This window comes from Petromyzon marinus, chromosome 48, assembly GCF_048934315.1.
Source record: "Petromyzon marinus isolate PM22_M1 ecotype Great Lakes invasive population chromosome 48, UKy_Petmar_22M1.pri1.0, whole genome shotgun sequence".
Lineage (NCBI taxonomy): Eukaryota > Metazoa > Chordata > Hyperoartia > Petromyzontiformes > Petromyzontidae > Petromyzon > Petromyzon marinus.
In genome coordinates, this window is record NC_133714.1 from 6,318,584 (window position 1) to 6,341,892 (window position 23,309).

Consider the following 23,309-nt stretch of genomic DNA (forward strand, 5'->3'; position numbering starts at 1 on the left):
GAGCGAGTAGCACCTATGAAGGCACGAGGGGGTGGGTGGCCTAAACCACGCCCGGTCCCCTTTGTCTCCCTAGTAGCGAGGTTTACACACCGCACCTGCATTGATATACGGTGCTTTTTTCTGTCCATGTTTTTGTTTGTTTGTTTGCGGTGGCACCCGATTCAAGAGCCGAATGGCTCACAGGGCTATACCAAATAAATGAAACTGAAACTGAAACCAGGCACCCATTGAGGCTGAGTCGACCTAGGGGAGGCTCAGAACCGGTTCAGATAATCGTCACACTGGTGTTGGCCGTGAGCGGGAATCGAACTCGGGCCTTCGGATTGGTAGCGCAGCGCGCTAACCGCTACACAACCGCTCCCCACACACGCAGACACGCACCAGGACACGCACAGACACACACACACAGACACGCACAAGGACACGCACAGACACACACACAGACACACACACACAAGGACACACACACAGACACAGTGACACGCACAAGGACACGCACATCAACGATATAAAACTTTGGACACTCTTTAATCGCGGACAACGGCGAGCCAGCGTTCACAAAGGGTTATGGAGAAGGAGGCGCGCAGCCACAATAACAAGGAGAAACTTTCATTTCTTCAAATTTGGTAAAAAAAAATACATCTATATAATAAATATTTCAAGAGCCGCAAAATGCACGCGAACAACGTCACGAAGCGGCCCTCAAAAGAGCCGCATGCTGCTCAGTAAACGCGGATGATTGTTGTTGTTGTTTGTTTGTTGAACCACCCCTGGGCTCCGAGGCTTCTTCCACCTTTAACCGGCCGGGATTGGCAGACGAACGCCGGCGGACTCGAGTTGAGAGCGAGAGAGGCAGGAGGGGAGGACGCGTGAAGAGGGAGACGCGTGGTGCGGGCGACACGTGGTGCGGGCGACACGTGTTCCGGGACGCACTCCTTCTGACCGCCCTCGGGCGCTTCCCAACGCCGCCGTGGCGACGAGGGCGATGCCGCTGTGTGTTCGAATGTCGATTCGCGGTCATCGATGTTGTTCGCCAGCGGAGGCAGGTTCCAATGGACGTCACGGACGCCCCTGCACGGCATCAGTGTTATTTGTAGATGTTAAGAGGAGGAGTCTGGCAATGCGCGCGGATTAAAACGCTTGATATGCGGATGAAGTGAGATTTGTGAGCTCCCAAATGCGTGTTCGTCGACTGCGGTGTGTTTTTGCGTGTTGTGTCTGTCTGTGTGTGCGTATCTGTCGACTCAGCCTCAGATGAGTACCTGGTGCGATGTGTAAACATCGCTCCTAGGGAGAGAAAGGCGGCCGGGCGTGATGTTGGCCAGCCACCCCCTCGTGTGCCGTGCCTGCCTTTCAAGATGCTCGCTAACAGCACTTGCCCCTAAAGTCTGTTAAGGTTTCTTTGGTTCTTTCGGTAAAGCCACGTAGAATGAGAATAAAATAATAAAATAAAATAACACGATAAAATTCTCACGACGTTTCGGCCACAACACAAGTGCCCTTCATCAGGTGAAGGGACGAGACTGTCTGGAGGACAGCGCTGGAGCGAACACAGCCAAGCTCAGATCGCGACCTTTAAGCTGTGTGAGAAGAAACAGAGCGCCTTGACAAAGGAATTAGCATAAAAAAATTGCATTTAATTGGCGAACTTAGCATGATGAACGGTGTAGAGGGGGTGAACATGTGCAGACCGGAGAGGGGGGGAGGGGGAGTTTACATATTGATGGTGTGAAAAGGGAATTTAAGCTGCTGCGAAAGTTTGGGATACCACTACTTGAAAAAATATACTGTACCATTGAAAATTAGTTTAATGTTTGGTTCGGATAATTTAGCATTGAAATAGCTGCGTGATTAGCTTGTGACTGGTCACAGAAATGGCTATGTTAAAGTCAAAGCCTACACATCCACAGAGGCACCTAGTACAAATCAAACAGGAGAATTTAGCATTGAAATAACTGAGTGATTAGCTTGTGACTATCAATAAACTCTATATATTCTCCAATCAGCTAAGCTACCAACAATAAGTCGTTATATATCACAATGCTATATGGCGAAAAAATGGGTGGATTCTTACCTTCAACTTTAGCATTGAGGTAGTTGATATTTTAGTTTTTATTGGTTTACTATATGGTATTCATTATATAGTGTAGTGTATACCCAGTTACTGTTAATAGCTCAGCTTATAGAAGAATTTATTGAGTACATTTATTATATTGATGTAATTTAGACTTAGGTTTTTTTCACATCGGTTTACTATATGATAGTCAAGTTGTTGAGTTGTTGCTGCCCCCTTTGGCGTCCATGTACTCGGTGCCTCTGTAGATGTGTAGGCTTTGACTTTAACATAGCTATTTCTATGACCAGTCACAAGCTAATCCCTCAGTTATTTCAATGCTAAATTGTCCTGTTTGATTTATACTAGGTGCCTCTGTGGATGTGTAGGCTTTGACTTTAACACAGCTATTTCTATGACCAGTCACAAGCTAATCCCTGAGTTATTTCAATGCTAAATTATCCTGTTTGATTTGTACTAGGTGCCTCTGTAGATGTGTAGGCTTTGACTTTAACATAGCTATTTCTATGACCAGTCACAAGCTAATCCCTGAGTTATTTCAATGCTAAATTCTCCTGTTTGATTTGTACTAGGTGCCTCTGTGCATGTGTAGGCTTTGACTGTGACATAGCTATTTCTGTGACCAGTCACAAGCTAATCCCTCAGTTATTTCAATGCTAAATTATCCTGTTTGATTTGCACTAGGTGCCTCTGTAGATGTGTAGGCTTTGACTTTAACATAGCTATTTCTATGACCAGTCACAAGCTAGACCCTCTGTTATTTCAATGCTAAATTATCCTGTTTGATTTATACTAGGTGCCTCTGTGGATGTGTAGGCTTTGACTTTAACATAGCCATTTCTGTGACCAGTCACAAGCTAATCACTCACCTATTTCAATGCTAAATTCTCCTGTTTGATTTGTACTAGGTGCCACTGTGGATGTGTAGGCTTTGACTTTAACATAACTATTTCTACGACCAGTCACAAGCTAATGACTCAGCTATTTCAATGCTAAATTCTCCTGTTTGATTTGTACTAGGTGCCTCTGTGGATGTGTAGGCTTTTACTTTGATATAGCTACTTCTATGACCAGTCACAAGCTAATCCCTCAGTTATTTCAATGCTAAATTATCCTGTTTGATTTGTACAAGGTGCCTCTGTGGATGTGTAGGCTTTGACTTTAACATAGCCATTTCTGTGACCAGTCACAAGCTAATCACTCAGCTATTTCAATGCTAAATTCTCCTGTTTGATTTGTACTAGGTGCCTCTGTGGATGTGTAGGCTTTGACTTTAACATAGCTATTTCTATGACCAGTCACAAGCTAATCACTCAGTTATTTCAATGCTAAATTATCCGAACGAAAAATTATACTAATTTTCAAAGGTACAGTATATTTTTTCAAGTAGTGGTATCCCAAACTTTCGCAACAGCTTAAATTCCCTTTTCACACCATCAACATGTAAACTCCCCCTCCCCCCCTCGCCGGTCTGCACATGTTCACCCCCTCTACACCGTTCATCATGCTAAGTCCACCAATTAAATGCTATTTTTTATGCTAATTCCTTTGTCAAGGCGCTCTGTTTCTTCTCACACAGCTTAAAGGTCGCGGTCTGAGCTTGGCTGTGTTCGCTCCAGCGCTGTCCTCCAGACAGTCTCGTCCCTTCACCTGATGAAGGCTACTTGTGTTGTGGCCGAAACGTCGTGAGAATTTTATTGTGTTATTTTATTTTATTATCTTATTCTCATTCTACGTGACTTTACCGAAAGAACCAAAGAAGATGAATCCTTGCAGTCACGAAAGCTTTAAATCGAAATCTGTTATGGCTATACGGGGGATCTTTATCTTTGTCTTTGTGTATCTGTGGGGAGCGGTAGTTTAGCGGTGAGCGCGCTGCACCTGAGACCCAGCGAGCCGATTTCGATTCCCGCTCACGATTATCTGAACCGGTACTGGGCCTCTCCTAGGTTGACTCAGCATCAAATTAGTACTTGGTGCGGTGTGTAAAAACATCGCCACTGGTGAGACAAAGGCGGTCGGGCATGATGTTGGTCACCCACCCTCTAGTAGATGCTCGCTAACAGCACTTGTCCAAACAGTATGTTAAGGCTATATGGGGGTACTTCGTCTTTGTGTGTTTGTGGGTGACGGTAGTGTAGCGGTTAGTGCGCGGCGCTACGAAGCCGGAGACACGAATTCAATTCCCAATCACGGCATACACTAGTGATGGGTTATCTGATCCGATTCTGGCCCTCCCCTAGGTCGACTCAGCCTCGAATGAGTACCTGGTGCGGTGTGTAAACATCGCCACTGGGGAGACAAAGGCGGCCGGGCGTAGTGCTAGCCACTCACCCCATCTTGTACCGTGCCGGCCTCCATAGGTGCTACTGGCGAACAGCACTTGCTCCTTCAGTCTGTTTAGTCGACACGTGGGGTATGTTCGTCTTAGCACAAAAACACACATGTAAAATCTCCATGTATATAAAAGGCAAAGTTGTGAATATGTGTGTCTGTTCAAAATGTTTAGCGTACTTCCCGACATACAACACACTGGAAATTTTGGGGGGGGGGAGCTCAATAATGAAGATTATTTTTTTGCACGGCAAGTGAGCTGTGACGTCAAATCTGTCACGTGACCCGCGCGTGTGGAAGCGTAACGCATTGTTGTGTAGCGGTTAGCGCGCTGCGCTACGAACCTGGCGACCCGAGTTCGATTCCCGCTCACGGCCACCACCGGTGACGATTATTTCAACCGCTTCTGGGCCTCCTCTAGGTCGACTTAGCCTCAAACGCGTAACTGGTGTGGTGTGTGAACATCGCCATTGGGGAGACAAAGGCGGCCGGGCGTGGTGAATCCAAGTCCCGGGCGAAACCGGGAAGTGAAGCTAGTATGTCTATATATGCCACACCTGTGTTCGTGTCTGTGTGTGTCTGTGTGTACGGTAGTAGCGGTTAGCGCGCTGCGCTATGAACCTGGCGACCCGGGTTCGATTCCCGCTCACGGCCAATACCAGTGACGATTATCTGAACCGGTCCTGGGCATCCCCTAGGTCGACTCAGCATCAAATGAGCACCTGGTGCGGTGGATAAAAACATTGCCACTGGGGAGACTAAGGCTGTCGGGCGTGGTGCTGGCCACCCACCCCTTCGTGTACTGTTCCGGCCTTCATAGGTGCTCGCTAACAGCACTTGCCCCTACAGTCTGTTCAGGCTATATGGGAGATCTTTATCTTTGTACGGTAGTGCAACGGTTAGGGCGCTGCCCTACGAACCCCGACCACCCGAGTTCGATTCGCGCTCATGGCCAGTGACGATTATCTGAACCGGCCATAGTCTTCCCCTAGGAAGACTCAGCCTCGAATGAGTACCTGGTGTGGCGTCTAACCACTTGGGGAGACAAAGGCGGCCGGGCGTGGTGTTGGCCACCCATCCCCTTCGTGTGCCGTTTCCGGCCTTCATCGGCGCTACTCGCAAGCAGCACTTGCCCCAACAATCTGTTACAGGCTATACGGGGGGTCTTTGTCTTTGTGCGCGTGTGTGTGCGTGTGTGTGCGCGTGTGTACATTCGGAGCGGTGTCCCCCAACAGCAGCACCTCGACTTGCTATGCGATGAGGAATGTGCAGTGAGAGAGGTCACTAGACCGTGACATTTCTTGTGAAATGCCTATTCCGTGGAGGGTTACTGGATGCGTTCGCGCGTTCTCCCTCGGACTTGAAGTGTGATGTGCACCCTTGCAATGAGAATGCTCTCGAAGTGCTTCTGCATCGTTCTCTGCCCCCCCCCCGCCCCCCCCCCCGATTGAAACGACCGCGATAAGCAACGCGCCCAAAGTGTTCATGGACTGCCATCGGTGCCTCTTGAAATTTACCCAACAGCTAAAGCCACGAGGTGGAATTTACTCCGCGGAGGGAGGTGCGTGTGGTGTGGGAACAGGAGTGCGAGAAACGCGCGCGCAGGGGAGCAAAGGCAAAAACGGTGAGAAGGGAGCCAGCTGCTTTCTCTCTCTCTCTGGTAATATATAAATACACGAATCCGAGGAAGGCAAAGGCGGCCGGGCGTGGTTCTGGTCACATTCACCCGTTCGCGTACAATTCGGACCTCGATCACTCACAGCGGTTGCCCCCAACAGCTCGTTGAAGGTGGTGACACGGAGGATCTGTACCGTTTGTCTGGCTCCACCGCGTTCTCAATGTAAACAATTGTTCCTCCCTTGCGCTGAAAATTATCTCAACAAAACAACCACCGTGGTGGACTTCCATCCGTTGACTCTCGTTCCGTCGTTGGTCTCGACCACATCCGTTGCCGCGACACGCCCTGCCGATGTGACGCCGATTGGATTTGTTTTCGCGAATCCACGCGACTCTCTCCATCTCTCTCGGCGTCATGACGAGCATGGCCACGTCTCCACGCTTCTTTCACTTTTCAACGTCGCTTCCAATGTCTTCTCAAGTGTCCGTGTTTCTAAGCTGTAAACTAAACTATTTTATATATATATATATTTTTATTTTTACCTGGTAAGGCCCACTGAGTTTATAGCGACCTCGCTATCACAAATGATCGCTCAACAAAGTGGCTTATCACGCGGACATTTATAGCAGCCTGTTACTCTGTCGGCGTGTTTCTTAATGTGGAGGGAAAACCCGGAGGAGCCGGAGAAAAATCTACGCGACCACGGGGGAGAGAAACACCGCAAACTCCAAATATACAGCAGGCGTCAGGGTCGGGATTGAACCCACGACCTCCTGCATACCGAGCGAGGTAGTTAACATCTAGCCACCGTGGCGCCCCTAAGTCGATCTTGTGGTAAGTGCAGTAACGGCACCGATAGTTGAGTTCCAAACGGAAATGTGTTCGTCTCGACACACAAGGTCAATGTTTTCACCGAAGCCTTTCACCACCCGACAGAGTCGATCAAGTTATCACGTGGGGGAGGCAAAATGATTTTGTTTCTCAGATTACAAAAAAAACCGGAGCAATGTTGTAAAGCAAGCAAAATATGTGTTATACCTTTTTCGCCTGAGGACGACCGCTTGTGTTGCAATCGAAACGTCGTGATATATTATTTTTTGTTCATATTTTCTTTTTTTTTTCTACCTACGTGACTTTACCGAAAGAACCTATACCAAAGAGTATAGATACTCTTTGGTATAGATACGCCATCCAGACTTCCACCCTCAGACCTTCCCTGTGGAAGAGATATGTGAATGACACTTTCGTCATTTGGCCACATGGCCTCCCAGCTCTGAACCTTTTCCTACACCACATCAATTCCAGACATCCCGCCATCAAATTCACCATGGAAGTGGAGAAAGATGGCAAGCTATCATTCTTAGATGTTCTGTTTGAGAGGAGACCTGATGGCTCATTGGGGCATTCTGTCTACAGGAAACCCACCCACACAGATTCCTACTTGAAACCTGATTCCCACCACCACCCAGCCCAAAAGAATTCTCTCATCAAAACTTTATACCATAGGGCTCATTGCATTTCGGACCAACACCACCTGACCAGTGAATTAAAACATGTACACCTGGCCCTCAAAAGGAATGAATACTCTGACCGTACCACCCGCCAAGCTGTTTCTCCCTCCATACAGAAACAACCACTTGATACTCCGGTCAAAACCATCACACTACCATATATAGCAGGCGTTACTAAAAAGATCTCCAAAATTCTAAACAAACACAAGATCCTGGTCCGGTTCAATACAGTACACAAAATTCGTGATCTGATCCCATCCGTGAAGGATGTCATTCCTGACTTACAGTACCCCGGGGTTTACAAATTGAGTTGTACCTGCGGTGATTGCTATATCGGGGAGACAAAGCGACATGTCTCTGACCGAATTCGCGAGCACAAATCAGATTTGAAACACGGCAAAACGAATTATTCTGCCGTTGCTGATCACTGTTACAACGCTGTGGGGGATCACGATATAATTTTCTCCGATACCAAGGTTCTTTGCAAACCCACGGGTTTTTATCAGAGATTTGTTCACGAGGCAATCCAGATCTACAAACACAGACACAATTTCAACCGAGAAGATGGCTTCGAATTAAGCAACCATTGGAAAGATGTTCTAAATCGAACCAAACGTTAAATGAATTTTTAATGGTACAGTATATTCATTCAATTAGTGGCATCCCAAACTCTCACGGTGGTGCTAATGTATTTTTGATTCTATTTGCGAGCTTGCACAGCTTTACATTTTATGATAATTCTTTGTCAAGGCGTTTTTTTTTCTGTTTACCCACTCACAGCTTAAAGGAGGCGACCTGCGCTTGACTTTTTTTTTCACTCCAACGCTGTCCTCCGGACAGGTTGGTCCCTTCACCTGATGAAGGCCACTTGTGTTGTGGTCGAAACGTCGTGATTTTTTTTTTTTACCTACATGACTTTACCCAATAGAACCAAAGAGTATGGATCCTTGCAGTCACGAAAGCTTTAAATCTAGAATTCAACGAGTATCTGTTATACATATTTTATACACATTTGAATTCCTGCAGTCACGAAAGCTTTAAGTCAAGATGTGTTAGACAATTGTAAATATATATTATTGCCATTGTATACGCAATTTAACCTCAAGAGAAACGAATTATGAATCATAATAGTGGTAGTGCACAATTTGAGTATACTGGAGCAAATATATATTCTTTAGAGAAATGTAAAATTAGGAATGATAATTCGGTTTGATTTTCAGCGTCGTTGTTCGTGTAAATTGCATCTCGTGATCGATGAGGAACCACAGACGGGAGCTTGAAGGTCGAGGCCAGCCAGTGAGCCGACACGACCAACAATTGCCCAAGCTCTGAAGTCCTCTAGATATTATAAACTATTTCTTTTTTATTTTACCAGGTAACGCCCACTGAGCCATATAGCTATATTTCAGAAGCGACTGGGCAATCACAAACGATAGCTCAACGAAGTGGCTTATCATCGTGTGGGCATGTATAGCAGCCAAATACTCCAAACGCGTGATGTTGATTCTGAATGTGGAGGGAAAAACCGGAGGACCCTGAGAGAGACACCGCCAACTCAGAATACACAGCAGGCGTCAGTGTCGAAGATGCGTGCTGCCAAGGATGTGTTCAGCCATTACTTCTGGGGGGAAACCAATACCCATACGCGCGAAGTGCACAGCGCTCCATCCCGTTCAAAAGGGGACGAACGGGGATTAGTCCACACCTCGCTGGAGTGCATTCGCCACTGCTATTCAGTGGCCTAAAATATGGCTCTAGATTTTGGTGTTATAATTTGTTTATGGAGTTTATTGTTAAAAATTCGGTCACAGTCCCTATGATCACTGTTTCATTGCATTTATGGCTTTTATTTTGGTGATTTCGAAAATGTTTTTTTTTGTTTTGGCCATGTTTTTGTTTATTGTATACGGAGTTAGACTGATGTCCTAAATCTTAGTTGTCTTGTGGTTGTTGTTGTTGTTGTTATTTTGACTTGCATCCCACTGTGATTTTTTGCACACAGCGTTGGTGTACGGTGCTATTTCAGGAATATTTTTGATGTTTTTTTTTTTCCTGGATTTTCTGTTTGCACAGTCACATAATCACTTTAAGATGTTTTTCTTGTTCATGTTTTTTCATTTGTTGCGGTTGCACCCGATTCAAGAGCCGAATGGCTCACAGGGCTATACCAAATAAATGAACTATGAAATGAACTAAATGAACTAAGCCAAGGAAGGGTAACGGGCAACCTCATCGGCCACCACGGGAAGGGGAGTTTCGTAACCATGAGTGCGGCGATCCACCAACGCACGCTCGCTGCTGCTGCTGCTGCCACCTCCAAGGGATGGGTCATTCCGAGGCCACGCGCACAGCTGTCTCAGGAGCACCATGTGGAATCGTTGCTCTCCCTCCTGCTCCTCGGCTCATCGCCGTCGTGTCATCTCAAGGCACGCCGTCACGCAAGTCACCGTGGAAATCCGTGCACTGACTCTGGTTTTTTTTGTTGTTTTCTTTTGTTAATCGCTGTTTGCGGCATTGTTTTTATTTTCATGGAAGGAGGGACGGGAGGACACGTGGATGGGATGGAGCAGCAACGGTGTTTGTGGCCGGGGTGGGGGGACGGGGCGCTTGGGAATTGATGGCACTCGGCTTGGCTCAGATATAGTGAACGCCACGGTGGCTATGAGATGTTGACTACCTCGCCTCGTATACAGGAGGTCGTGGGGGATCGATCCCGGCCCTGACGGCTGTTGTATATTTTGGAGTGTGTGTGGTGTCTGTCTTCCCGTGGTCGCCTGGATTTCTTTTTCCGGGTCCTCCAGTTTTTCCCTCCACATTTAGACGCATGCGTTAAGAGCATTTTGCTGCTGTAAATGCACACGCGATAAGCCACTTCGGTAAGATTTCATTTGCGGCCAGGTCGCTTCTGAAAAGATCGCCATATATATAGCTCAGTGGGCTTTACCTGAGCGACTTACGTGCGGTAGCGGTGAGGTGTAAAGCCTCGTTATCGCGGTATTTTATAACTCGTAATTGGGGATATTTCGGCACGGCTGCGCTTTCGGCATTAATATATGCAGCATATTAGTAATTCGTCACGTGCCGAATTGCCGTACCGAATGATCCAATTTCGGCAGACGCGTGGAGCGACGCCTCGCGCCACGACCAAAACAACGACTCAGTCTGGTGGCGTTGTGCGTGGTGAGCGAGAGTGCGGACATGCTGTCGCTTTGGACTTTATCTTGTCTACGCACTCTGTGCAAGCCAACCCTCTCTGAAACGTCGTCTACACCTACATCGATAAGTAATAGAAAGGGACTGTAGTACACATCCCTTAGTATGCGAGACAAATCCAAAGTCTGGGATAGAATCGATGCACGTGTGGCAATGCGCCTTCAATCGCTGGTTACTGACACCGACGGTGTTACTTTTTTGGGAAGAGATTTTTTTGGAAAACAAATTTGGAAAACAAAAATACAATGGGGAGCAGGAGGGACACTGGGCAGTACCATTATGCATAATTCGGAATATTTGATAATTCGGCAAGGCCACAGCCCCATATGTGTCGAATTAACAAGGGTTTACTGCGTAAGTAAATGTATTATTGTTTCGATTTAAAGCTTACGTGACTGCAAGGATTCATCTTCTTTGGTTCTTTCGGTAAAGTCACGTAGAATGAGAATAAAATGATGAAGGCCGCTTGTGTTGTGGCCGAAACGTCGTGAGAATTTTATTGTGTTATTTTATTTTATCAATTTATTATTTTATTCTCATTCTACGTGACTTTACCGAAAGAACCAAAGAAGATGTATTATTATTCTTAGCTCTTTCGGTAAAGTCACGTTGAAGGGAAACAACAAAATAATAAAATATATATAAAACGTGACTTTACCGAAAGAGCTAAGAATATGAATTACTGCAGTCACGAAAGCTTTAAATCAAAAGATGTATTATTGTTATTTTAACTTATTCACAGTCGCTCCTCCACCACCACCACCACCACCGCCACGACCATTCTCGCTGTTGCCTGCCGCTGTTGCCCAGTGATGACGCTTGCAGCAGCAGCAGCAGTAGCAGCAGACTCGCGGCGCTCATTGTGTACGAGGTCGCACTCATTACACGCAAAGTGCTTGGCACAAATTAACCACGAATACGTCGCTGCTGACCTTGTCGAGGAGGATAAATCATCATCATCACGCGAACTCCGATGGTCATCCTCGGAGCAGCAGCAGCAGCAGCGGCTTTTGGCTGGCCATCGCGTTAATTTAAGATGCGCTTCTGCGGCCGTCTGGAACGCTCTTCCTTCCGATATTAGGAAGCTACTAGACTAGTGGTTCTTAACCTGGCGGTGCGAGTCATGGCCAGATTTTTCGAGAAGGTCAACAATCGAAAACACAAAGTAAGCAAGGACACGTCAGTGCAACTAAGTTGTTTCATCAAACGCTACGTATTTATTAACATTATTATTTTTAATAATAGGGGGTTTTCACCTTTTTTTCTGGGAACAAAACTGAAATCTTATAACAAGGAATCATGTGGGCATGAACCACAATACTTGTGGTCCAAATGCAAACAAAAAACACACTCTGATAATATATGATGCATTGTCCTTGAAACGGATTGGTCCACACCAGAGACGGCTTTCTTTTGAGCCTCGTCTCAAACGGTGCTAGACCAGAGGACGCCAAAAGGTGCTAGACCAGAGGACGCCAAAAGACGTACAGCTCAAAGACAATGCCACTATCAAAGTAATGAGGGCTCGGGGTAAGCAACGACATCATTAGACCTCCTTTGCCAGTACCAAAATGTATAATAGGGGGAAAAAATTGGGAAAAACTCTATTATTATATTTTGGTACTGGCAAAGGAGGTCTAATTATTATAAAAAAAAAATACGATTGTAAGGCTGCAGGAAAGGTTAAGAACCACTGAACTAGAACTATGCACTTTTAAATAATCTCGATTGACAAACTCATTTGTTTAGAACTGCTTTTGTTGCGTGTTCAGTTTGTTATCCTGCCCCTGCATGCCCCCGATTAGCGTGGCTCGCCACGTGCGGTGCGATGGGGATGGTTTCGTTTTATTTATTATGCGTTTGGGTGACTGTCTGTCTTTCTTGTACATGGCACTCCTTTCGTGTTGGCTGTATTGTCATTATTACATTCTTACCCGATCCTACTGGACATCGGATTCCGCCAGTAATAAAACAAACACTCTTCTCATTCTGATGACACGCACACGAACGAAGGCAACGGACAGCCGAGGAAGTACATTACGCTCGCCTCCTGTGCCTCTCTCTCTCTCTCCCCGCGCCTTGTTGTTGTTATTGTTGTTGTTATCTCTTCAAGCCCCTTATCAGCGGCCGATGCCTGGAACTGTCAGCGCCCGTGATGTCCCCCCTCCACCCCCACGCCACCCCTTGCTCCTCCTTGCTCGGGTACTCGCTTGCGGCCTATTAATACGCCCGATCGATGGCGAGTCACTTGGGGAGGATGGATTACATTTGTCACGCCGCTCCTGTCGGCATCGCCCGCCGTCGCAAGGCACTGCGCGCGAAGCCCGGCGTGTCCGGGCAAAGGGGGGGGGGGGGGTTCATTTAACGCAGTGGGTGGCATATTGTGTTGTGTTTCATGGAGGAGGGAGTGGAGGGAGTGGGGGAGGGAGGGGGGTGGGAGGGAGGGAGGGAGGGCGGGCAGCGCGCTTTTGTTTAAGGTGCCTATAATCTCTAAATCCAATCCGGCTGAGCTTTCGTTGTTTCTGTTCGCCGAGTGAGGTTGCGGGACGCGCTGTGAGCGCGCGGCACCACTGCATCGCGTGCCTCCTTTGGGCCATTGTGGGAGCGGGGGTGGCGAGTGCTGTGAGCGAGCACCACATTGGGTGGGCATGGCGTGCTGCGGCCAGAACCAACGCATTTATCTCCCTCCACCCTACCCCACCACCACGTGGACCGGTTCAGATATTCGCCGCTGATGTTGGCCGTGAGCTGGAGCGCAGCGCGCTAACCACTGCAACGCACAGCTCCCTACAACAGCAATAAATGCGCGCCCACAAACTCACAGAAAGACAAAGGTTCCCCATGGGTAGCCTTTGCCGGGCTTTTGGGGCAAGTGCTGTGAGCGGGCACTTATCAAAGATGGAACGGGCGCACGAGGGGGTGTCCTGTTCGGAGCCACACGCACACCCGGATGACTGCATCCCCATCGCGACTTGTTCACAATACACCGGGTACTGTAACCTCATTCAAGTCTGAGTTTTACCCGAGGGAGACTCACACCCAGGCATATAAAGTCACGGCAAAATATTGGGAAACTCCCTTCCAGTGAGCGTCGACTATGTTCCATACACTGGCTTGCTCGGACTAGGCGGTACTACGAAGATGTGGACGAATCTCCATCTGTTTCCATATGTACGTGTGGGATAGAGCGTTGCTCCTTCACGCGTGTGGGTTATATCACTAATTTGGCTGAAAACATCTTATCCTTAAAAAGAAAAATCTCCGAATGTAGCGACGGGTACCGTCCCGAGACGAGAGGCGCAGGGCCCCATTGCGGTGTCGTTCTGGATAAATCAGTGATTGTGATTGTAATTCACGCAGGGCGCCTGCAATTGTGTAGCAGTGAAGCAAAACACAGCGCTTACCGTCGCATAGTCGTGAGAGGTGACAGCGGCAGCTTGGGGAAGGAGGCTTTCGTGGAGCAGTGGATCGAGCATGACTCTTGCTGCTGCTGCTGATAATCGTGATGACGATGCCGAAGACGAAGAAACTTCGACTTCAATGTCTACGTTTCTCTTTTTGAACGGAATCTCCCGACAGGAGCCTCGGCGGGTTTGTAAGCCCCCACGCGACTTTTTTTTAGCTCTTCGCAATCCGCGCGTGGAGGCATTTTGGGGGAAGTGACTTTGCTTGACGATGTTTCCAGGATGTCCGGCCCAAACCCCCAAAACCTGAGATCAGTAATTTGGGGCCGTTCCTAAATGACGTCACGCACCTAGGGGGGGTGGGGGTGGTCAGACATTTTGATGATGTGTGACGAGGGGGGGGGGTTGAGAAAGGTGACGTCACATCAAAATGCGCAACTTTTAATAAATATAGACAACACGTTCTACTTAATCAAATAGACTTGTTGATAAATGTGTTCTCCTACAACATCAGAGTGCAGCGCCACATTAAATACGCGCTACAATGACAATAGTTTAAAGCGATTTGAAGCATGTTTTCTTTTTTTGGGGGGGGGGGGCAGAGCTTTGTGACGTCATATTTGAGGGAGGGGTCTGACTTTTTGTGACGCGTGTGACGAAGGGGGGTGGGGTCAAAAATCGCGTGACGTCATTTACGGACGGCCACGATGCGGCACAGCCAAAGTGTCAAGTGGGCAAAAAAGGCAGAATTTTTTTTTTCCATGCCAATAATTTACGAAGGTCATCTTTCGGTTTAATTCATTGAATTCATTAAGCCGAAACAAAACAAGAAACGTCATCCCGTAAATCTTGCATAGCTCGCGATGCAACACGTTGTGACATATCCCTGCGCCTGTGTGGTAACCCCAGATTGTTGACAATTCCAGATTATGGAGGCGCCGGGGTAGGAAGCGATCAGCACCGCTTGTGTCCGGCGTCAACACAGACGTGTGCGCGTGTGACGGATCACGTGACCTTGCATCAACCCCCCTCCCCCCCCCGGTGGCGTAACCTTGTAGCAGTCCCCTACAACATCTCACATAGCCCGGGGCGTGGGGGATGATGACACGACACAGGAATATATTTTTTCAAACAAAAATATTAAATGCATGTGTGGCGGTGTGCGTGTGTGTGTGTGATCTGGGGAGCGGTAATGTAGCGGTTAGCGCGCTGCGCTATGAACCCGGCGAGTTCAATTCCCGCCCACGGCCAACACCGGTGACGAGTTTTTGAACCGGACCTGGGCTTCCCCTAGGTCGATTCGGCCGGAAAAATGTGTAAACATCGCCAGCAGAGAGACAAAGGCGTGGTGCTGGTCACCCACCCCCTCGTGTGCCGTGCCGGTCTTCATAGGTGCTCGCTAACAGCACTTGCCCCTATCAGTCTGCTTATTAAATTTTGACTTTAAACTTTCGTGTCTGCAGGAATTCATATTCTTTGGTTCTTTCGGTAAAGTCACGTCGAAATGAGCAGAAAAAAATAAACTGAATAAAAAACATCACTGTGATCATTTTTATTCACTTTATTTTTTATAACCAAACAAAATAAGTCTGCTTGTTCTGCTCATCACGAATCCAGCTCGAAGCTTCCGGCCGCCCAGATCACGTGAGAAGAGTTGTCTTTTTCTTCTTTGGTTCTTTCGGTAAAGTCACGTAGAATGAGAATAAAATAATACATTAATAAAATAAAATAACGCAATAATATTCTCACGGCGTACGCGACTTTACCGAAAGAACCAAAGAAGATGAATCCTTGCAGTCACGAAAGCTTTAAATCGAAATTTAAGAGTTGTCTTTGTTTACTCAGGTGAGGAATCAGGAGAGGGCGGTGGTGGTGGTGGTGTTGGTGGTGTTGGTGGTGGTGATGGTGGGTAGGTGGTGGTGGTGATGGTGGGTGTGGGATGTAGTCTCATTTCCAAGAGAAGGATGGTCACCGACATGACAACAGCGTTGAAATCAGCGACGAACGTTAAAGCAAATGGAAAAAAAATTCATATCGAACCGAAGCAACCGAGAAAGCCGGAGGCAAACATCAGAAATCAAAGTAAATAACAACTGCGGAGTGCGTATGGCACGGAAGCCGCAATGTTCCTTCGCATTATATATTTATATAACCCTTAGTGGTGAGAGTGGGGAACGGAATCAATCAGAATCAGAATACGTGATTAACACACTGGAGGAATCCGATCAGCTATGAAGCTTTTTTTTTCGTACAGATGTCCAGTAAGGGGCAGCCCCTGCCACACACGCCCACCCCCTCTCCCACCCCTGCCCCCTCCCCTGCCCTCCCACCCCTTCCCAATGCTACGATGCTGCCTCGCAATGCGCACCCCATTGGCGCCCGTCACAAAGGCCGCGGGCAGCTCTTTAAAGAGCCACCAAATTGGCCCGCAATCTCGCGGCGCGCTCGGCCAAATTTGTCCGCAGGGCACCCGTGCTCACCCCCTTCCCCCCCCCACGAACGCGAGAATGGTGATCTTTGAATGGAGGGGGGAGGGGCACTGCCCCCCCCCCTCCCCCGCCGCGATGCCGAGCAGGACCCCCTGTCACGTGACCCCAACAAACAAAAAAACATCACCAGGATTTGTAGCGGTGTGTTTTATCCACTAATACTAATTCTCCCTCGCACAAAATCCGCTGTTATCCCCATTACGCTTTGGTCAACGTCAGGTGGCGGCGTGGATTAAATTGTCAGGGTGGGGGGCGGGGGGGGGGGGGAGAGATTGAGCGGCGGCTATGAAGAGAAAGCAAGCGCGTTCAGGTCGCGCCGCACAGGAGGAGGGGGGGTGGGACAACGTGCGGGCGGTGGGGGGGGGGGCTGTGGGGCGGGTGAGGCTTTCGTCTCAACTTAGAACTTTCGCTCGACCCGCGTGTTGCTTTGTGTGTGTGTGGGGGAGCGCCTTCGCGCCGTGCTCGCAACTGAACTGCCACTGTTGCTTCGCTTCGTGGGGCTTCTTTTTGCACGCGACGGATAAAAAAAAATGTTTTAGGTTTTATCGACACAAAGCCCTCTTGGATCCCGCGCCACTTCAGCGAACCTATCCGTGGATCTTCGTCAGACTAGAGACGGGCCCAAACTGCGAACCTGACGTTGCGTGGCCCTATCGAACAACGCGGTAGTCACACCTCGTGGCAAGCCTCACCTGTAGAGTCGGTGCCACTGTTTGAAGGCGCTCTCTTGCACTATCACAGAGCGGTAGTCACACCTCGTGGCAAGCCTCACCTGTAGAGTCAGTGCCACTGTTTGAAGGCGCTCTCTTGCACTATCACAGAGCGGTAGTCACACCTCGTGGCAAGCCTCATCTGTAGAGTCAGTGTCACTGTTTGAAGGCTCTCTCTTGCACTACCACAAAGCGGTAATCACACCTCGTGGCAAGCCTCACCTGTAGAGTCAGTGCCACTGTTTGAAGGCGCTCTCTTGCACTATCACAGAGCGGTAGTCACACCTCGTGGCAAGCCTCACCTGTAGAGTCAGTGCCACTGTTTGAAGGCTCTCTCTTGCACTACCACAAAGCGGTAATCACACCTCGTGGCAAGCCTCACCTGTAGAGTCAGTGCCACTGTTTGAAGGCGCTCTCTTGCACTATCACAGAGCGGTAGTCACACCTCGTGGCAAGCCTCATCTGTAGAGTCAGTGTCACTGTTTGAAGGCTCTCTCTTGCACTACCACAAAGCGGTAATCACACCTCGTGGCAAGCCTCACCTGTAGAGTCAGTGCCACTGTTTGAAGGCGCTCTCTTGCACTATCACAGAGCGGTAGTCACACCTCGTGGCAAGCCTCACCTGTAGAGTCAGTGCCACTGTTTGAAGGCGCTCTCTTGCACTATCACAGCGCGGTAGTCACACCTCGTGGCAAGCCTCACCTGTAGAGTCAGTGTCACTGTTTGAAGGCTCTCTCTTGCACTACCACAAAGCGGTAATCACACCTCGTGGCAAGCCTCACCTGTAGAGTCAGTGCCACTGTTTGAAGGCGCTATCTTGCACTATCACAGAGCGGTAGTCACCTCGTGGCAAAGCCTCACCTGTAGAGTCAGTGACAGTGTTTGAAGGCGCTCTCATGCACTATCAAAGAGCGGTAGTCACACCTCGTGGCAAACCTCACCTGTAGAGTCAGTGACAGTGTTTGAAGGCGCTCTTATGCACTACCACAGAGCGGTAGTCACACCTCGTGGCAAGCCTCACCTGTAGAGTCGGTGCCACTGTTTGAAGGCTCTCTCTTGCACTACCACAGAGCGGTAGTCACACCTCATGGCGAGATTTTTACTCCCTTGCCTAGGTATACAGGAGGTCGTGGGTTCGATGCAGACCCTGACGCCTGCTGCTGCTGTATATTTGGAGTCTGCGTGTGGATTTTTCTCGGCATCCTCTCAGTTTTTCCTCCCTACGCATTTAGAATAAACGTGGCGCGTTTCGATCATTTGCCAGCAATAAATATCCACGTGGTAAGCCACTCCGTTGAGCTATCATTTGTGGGCCAGATCGCTTTTGAAAAAGAGCCAGATAGCTCAGTGGACCTTATCTGGTCAAATGAAACGTAGTTCAATAATAGGGTTTTTCCCCTTTTTTTCTGGCAACAAAACTGAGACCTTTTACAAGGAAATCACGTGTGCATTAACCACAATACTTGTGGTCAAAATGCAAACAAATAACACACTCTGATAATATATGCATTGTCCCTGGTGTGGACCAATCAGTTTCAAGGACAATGCATCACATTATCAGTGTGGTTTTTTTTTGCATTTTGACCACAAGTATCGTGGTTAATGCACACGTGATTCCTTGTAAAAGATTTCAGTTTTGTTGCCAGAAAAAAAGGTGGAAAAAACTATATTAATACGTAGTTTAGTTTAGTTGTCACACTCCCATGGCTTGACCGAGTTTGCCAGTGTTTGAAGGCTTTTCTCATTACTATATCACGGGGCACTTAATGTCGGTACACTTTGTGCGAAGTTCGTAAAGGTGCATGTGCAGCGTGCATTTAATATCCTTGAGTGTCGCGTGTGAAGTGTACGGGTGAGGGCTGTGGAGACGCAACGCGCGGTCACGTGTTTGTTTGAAGTCGATCGTAATGGAACGGGTGAACTGGGTGACAAGCACATTGAGACATATCAACATTGTCCGTACAGATGGTTAATAAACCACCATCACCACTATCAGCAGCAGCATCACCATCAGCCATGATCAATCCACTGCTGGACGAATGTCACAGCCCCCAAACCGCCGTCATTTGTCACGATCCTGTGATGTGAAAAACAACCACAACCGACCTACCACGGTGTACACATACCACGGTGTACACACATACCACGGTGTACACATTCCAATGTGTAGATATTCCACATTACATACCACAGTGTACACATACCACAGCCGCATTGATGTCGGCGTCAATGCCTAGGGAACAGGCGGTAATTGCGAGAGGCAGATCGTGAAACTGCGAGAGAGACTCGGTCTTTCCAAGTGATAGCTCCCGTCACTCTACTCTGCGACAAGTTTAACCGGGAAGTTGAAATGAAAAAAAAAATCAACATTTGAATTAATTTGGCGTGACCCCCGGGGTCCCGCGAAAATCAGGTCAATAATTATTATTGTTAAATTTAGATTTAAAGCTTTCGTGACTGCAGTAATTCATATTCTTAGTTCTTTCGGTGATTTTACCGAAAGAACTAAGAATAATAATAATTATTATTATTGCTGTTCAGTCCGCCCCACTCGTGATCCCAACAGCAACGCGCCGCCCGCCCAGACTCGCGCCAACAACAAGCGCCAGCAGCAGCAGCAGGTGGCGATCACCACGATGGGCGCCACCCCCACCGGACAAACGCGAGCCCCGGGGGGCGTCCGCCGCAGTCGCGCGCGGCCTCCGGTCAGCCGTCGATCCTCAGCTTCTTTGCCAAGGCGAGCCCCACCGCCCCCCCCCCCCCCCCCCCCTCCAGGCAGTGAATTTAACGTGTTTGTGTAATTTTTAAACTTTTTACGAAACTTAGTGTCCCCGAGTAGCTCTCAACGAGGCCGATCGATTGACCACTAGTTTTGTTGTCGGTAAGGCGACAAGACTCGTGTCGCTACGAGGTTTCTCCGACCCCGGGGCAGTGATGGGACCCCGGGGTCCCGCCAATTGCTTCATTTGTGCAACACTCCATTCCCAATATTTTGCTGCCTGAAAGTTTAATTATGGCTTATTGCGCCCTTGTGATTTTAATAAACACTGAGGTCTTCTGTAATTGCATGTGTGTGTGTGTGTGCTCGCGCGTGTGAGGAGCTGCAGTGTAGCGGTTAACGCTACGCTGCGCTACAAACCTGGCGACCCAGGTTCGATTCTCGCTCACGGCCACCAACACCCAGTGACGATTATCCGAACCGGTCCTGGGCCTCCCCTAGATCCACTCAGCCTTAAATGAGCACCACGTGCGGTGTGTAAACATCGGCGGGCGTGGTTCTGGCCACCCACCCCTTCGTGTGCCCGTGCCGGCCTTCATAGGTGCTCGCTAACAGCACTTGCTCCCTACAGTCTATGAAGGCTATACGGGCGGTATTTGTCTTTGTGTGTTGGTGTGGCCGGACAACGATACATATCCCCAATATAGCCTGGAACAGGCTCTTGGGGCAAGTGCTGTTAGCGAACACAAATTAAGGGCGGAATGACACACGAGGGGGCGTTGTGGCCACCACCACGCCTGGCCGCCTTTGTCTTCCCGGTGCTGATGTTTACATAACGCATTTGAGGCTGAGTCGATCTGGGGAAGGCCTCGGACCGGTTTCAAATATTCGTCACTGAATATTTCTGGGACCCTTTTTTTCCCGCCACTATAAATATGATGGGGAAAAAAAAATACTAACAATAATACAGGAGGTGATAATATGTTCAAACACCGAATAGACACCTATCGAAAGGCATCAAGTCTGCATTAATAACACGTGCCTGTGGTCTAAAATAAAACACAAATGTCCCATACCAGAGACGCAGCCTCCTTCGTGACCTCTGTCTCTGCACCAACAACAAAGAACGACGCCGAGAGGCGAACGGCACAACGGCAGTGCAAACTTTACAACATTCGTCAGCTATTCTTTGATTTTCTCATCGTCACTGAATATTGTTGGCTTTGAGCCCCCCCGGTGACCCGAGTTCGACTCCTGCTCAAGGCCGACGATAATGAACAAACATCTGAACCGGTCTTAGACATCGCCATAGTCAACTGTGCTTTTTTTTTTCAAAGAAGATAACCCAATTACAGTGTGCAAAGAGAGACAAAGGCGGCCGGGCGTGGTTTACAGGCCGCACCACCTCCTCACGGGTATGACGGTCCGGCCTTCATAGGTGCTGCTCACAAACAGCACTTGCCCCAACAGTCCGTGAAGGCTAAACCGGGGAATTTTTGTCTTTGGGGGCGATTTGTTAACATCAACGCTGGGGAGACAAAGGCGGCCGGGCGTGTTTTTTTCAGGCCACATCTCGCCTCAAGGGTATGCCCCGCAGGCCCTCACAGGTGCTGCTCACGAACAGCTCTTGCCCCAACAGTCTGCCACAGGCTACGCAGGGGCTCTTTGTCTTTGGTGCGACGGCGCTTAACTCCTCAGGCACTCGACATTCGAAGCGACGCTCTTCACCCGGCCACGACAATTCCATCATCGCGTTCACTTGCGCGGAGGAATCACCCCCCCCCCCCCCCCCACCATCAGAATCGCGCAGGGGGTGTTTAATAATCTTTAAAGTCAACTCAGGGGCGAATAAAACAACAACAACAACCTCCTTCCCTATCACCCACCCACGGCCGCACCACCACAGACAAACACGCCACCCCCAAACCATTTGTGTTCCGCGTGGCTATATACACGACAGCCGAGACGCATTGCCCAACATCGCAAACACGCCGCGTAATATACATATTTAAACCACAGCCACCGCCGCCCCCCTAACTCCCGTGATGGATTTCTTCGGTACCCAAATCGAGGGAAGGACAAAACCAAGGGGAGAACGGGTAGATTTCTAATGTGTGTTCTTCTTCATCTCACCGTTGTCCTTTGCTGTCCAACCCCCCCACCTCCTCCACCCCTCGCTCGCTCGCTCGCTCCCAGTGTCCAAGGCGCAGCAGATGGAGTGCTGCGTGATGAGCCAGGCATTGTTGTGGGTGAGCGCGCGCGCGTGCGTGCGTGCGCGCGTGCGTGTGGATGTCTGTCCCGCGTCACTCGGAGGCGCGACGGTCACTGTGTTCCTGCCCATGAGCCCTGCGATCTGTCTTGTCAACGATGCCCTCTCTTCCTTCTCCTCCCCCCTCTCCTCTCTTTCTCTCTGCTCTTTCCTCTGTAGTTCGCGTCTCCTCCGCTGTCATTCACTCTCATTCATTCTCCTTCACTCTCCGCCTCTCTCCTTCACGCTCCTCCGCTCTGCTCATTTCTCATTCATTCTCCTTCACTCTCCGCCTCTCTCCTTAACGCTCCTCCTTTCTCCTTCACGCTCCTTCACTATCCTCCACTCTCCTCCCTTCTCCTCCACTCTCTCCTTCGCTCTCCACTCTCTTCCACTCCCTCACCCTCCTCTCGGCCTCATCTCTCCCTCTGTCCTCCGCTCCAATACCGTCTGACCCGAACTCTCTCCCGGCCGTCCTGCTCTCTCATCTCCGCCACCTCGGCCTCGTGCGACGACGACGAGGACGACGAGGACGATGAGGAGGTGGCGCAGGAGGAGGTGGCGGAGGAGGACACGGGGACGGCGCTGCAGTTGCTCATCAGTCACCCTCCGGTCGCGCTCCGCGTACCGCGGGTGCCGAATGAGACGGCGAGGCGACAGAGTCACCTCGGTGCGGGCGGGGGTTGGTGGTGATGGTGGTGGTGATGGTGCGGACGCATGGGCACACAAACACCTGCAGAGACGCGGACACATCGCGGGGTGCTGGCTGGCGTGGGGATTGCGTTCAGCAGCAGCAGCAGCGTTGTAGCGCGTGGCACTCCGCAAACAATGGCAACAAAAACACTCCCGAGTTTGATTCCCCGAGGCCCACGGCTGCTTTTCTGTTCGGTGGTGATCATCAGAACCGGGCCTGGGCCTCTGCGTCGGGTCGACTCAACCTTAAATGAGTACCTGGTGCGGCTTGCTGTGTGCGTCTGCGGACATCGGCA

The 23,309-nt window shown here is 49.3% G+C and overlaps 1 long non-coding RNA gene across 1 annotated transcript; it reads right to left on the reverse strand.

Moving 5' to 3' along the window:
* Window positions 1–511: 511 nt before the first annotated feature.
* Window positions 512–23,281, reverse strand: LOC116952809 (uncharacterized). Its single transcript, XR_012947086.1, has 4 exons — window positions 22,206–23,281; window positions 14,155–14,504; window positions 4,409–4,470; window positions 512–1,071 (listed from the first exon to the last, which is right to left on the reverse strand). It is a non-coding gene; the product is annotated as an uncharacterized LOC116952809 (long non-coding RNA).
* Window positions 23,282–23,309: the final 28 nt, after the last annotated feature.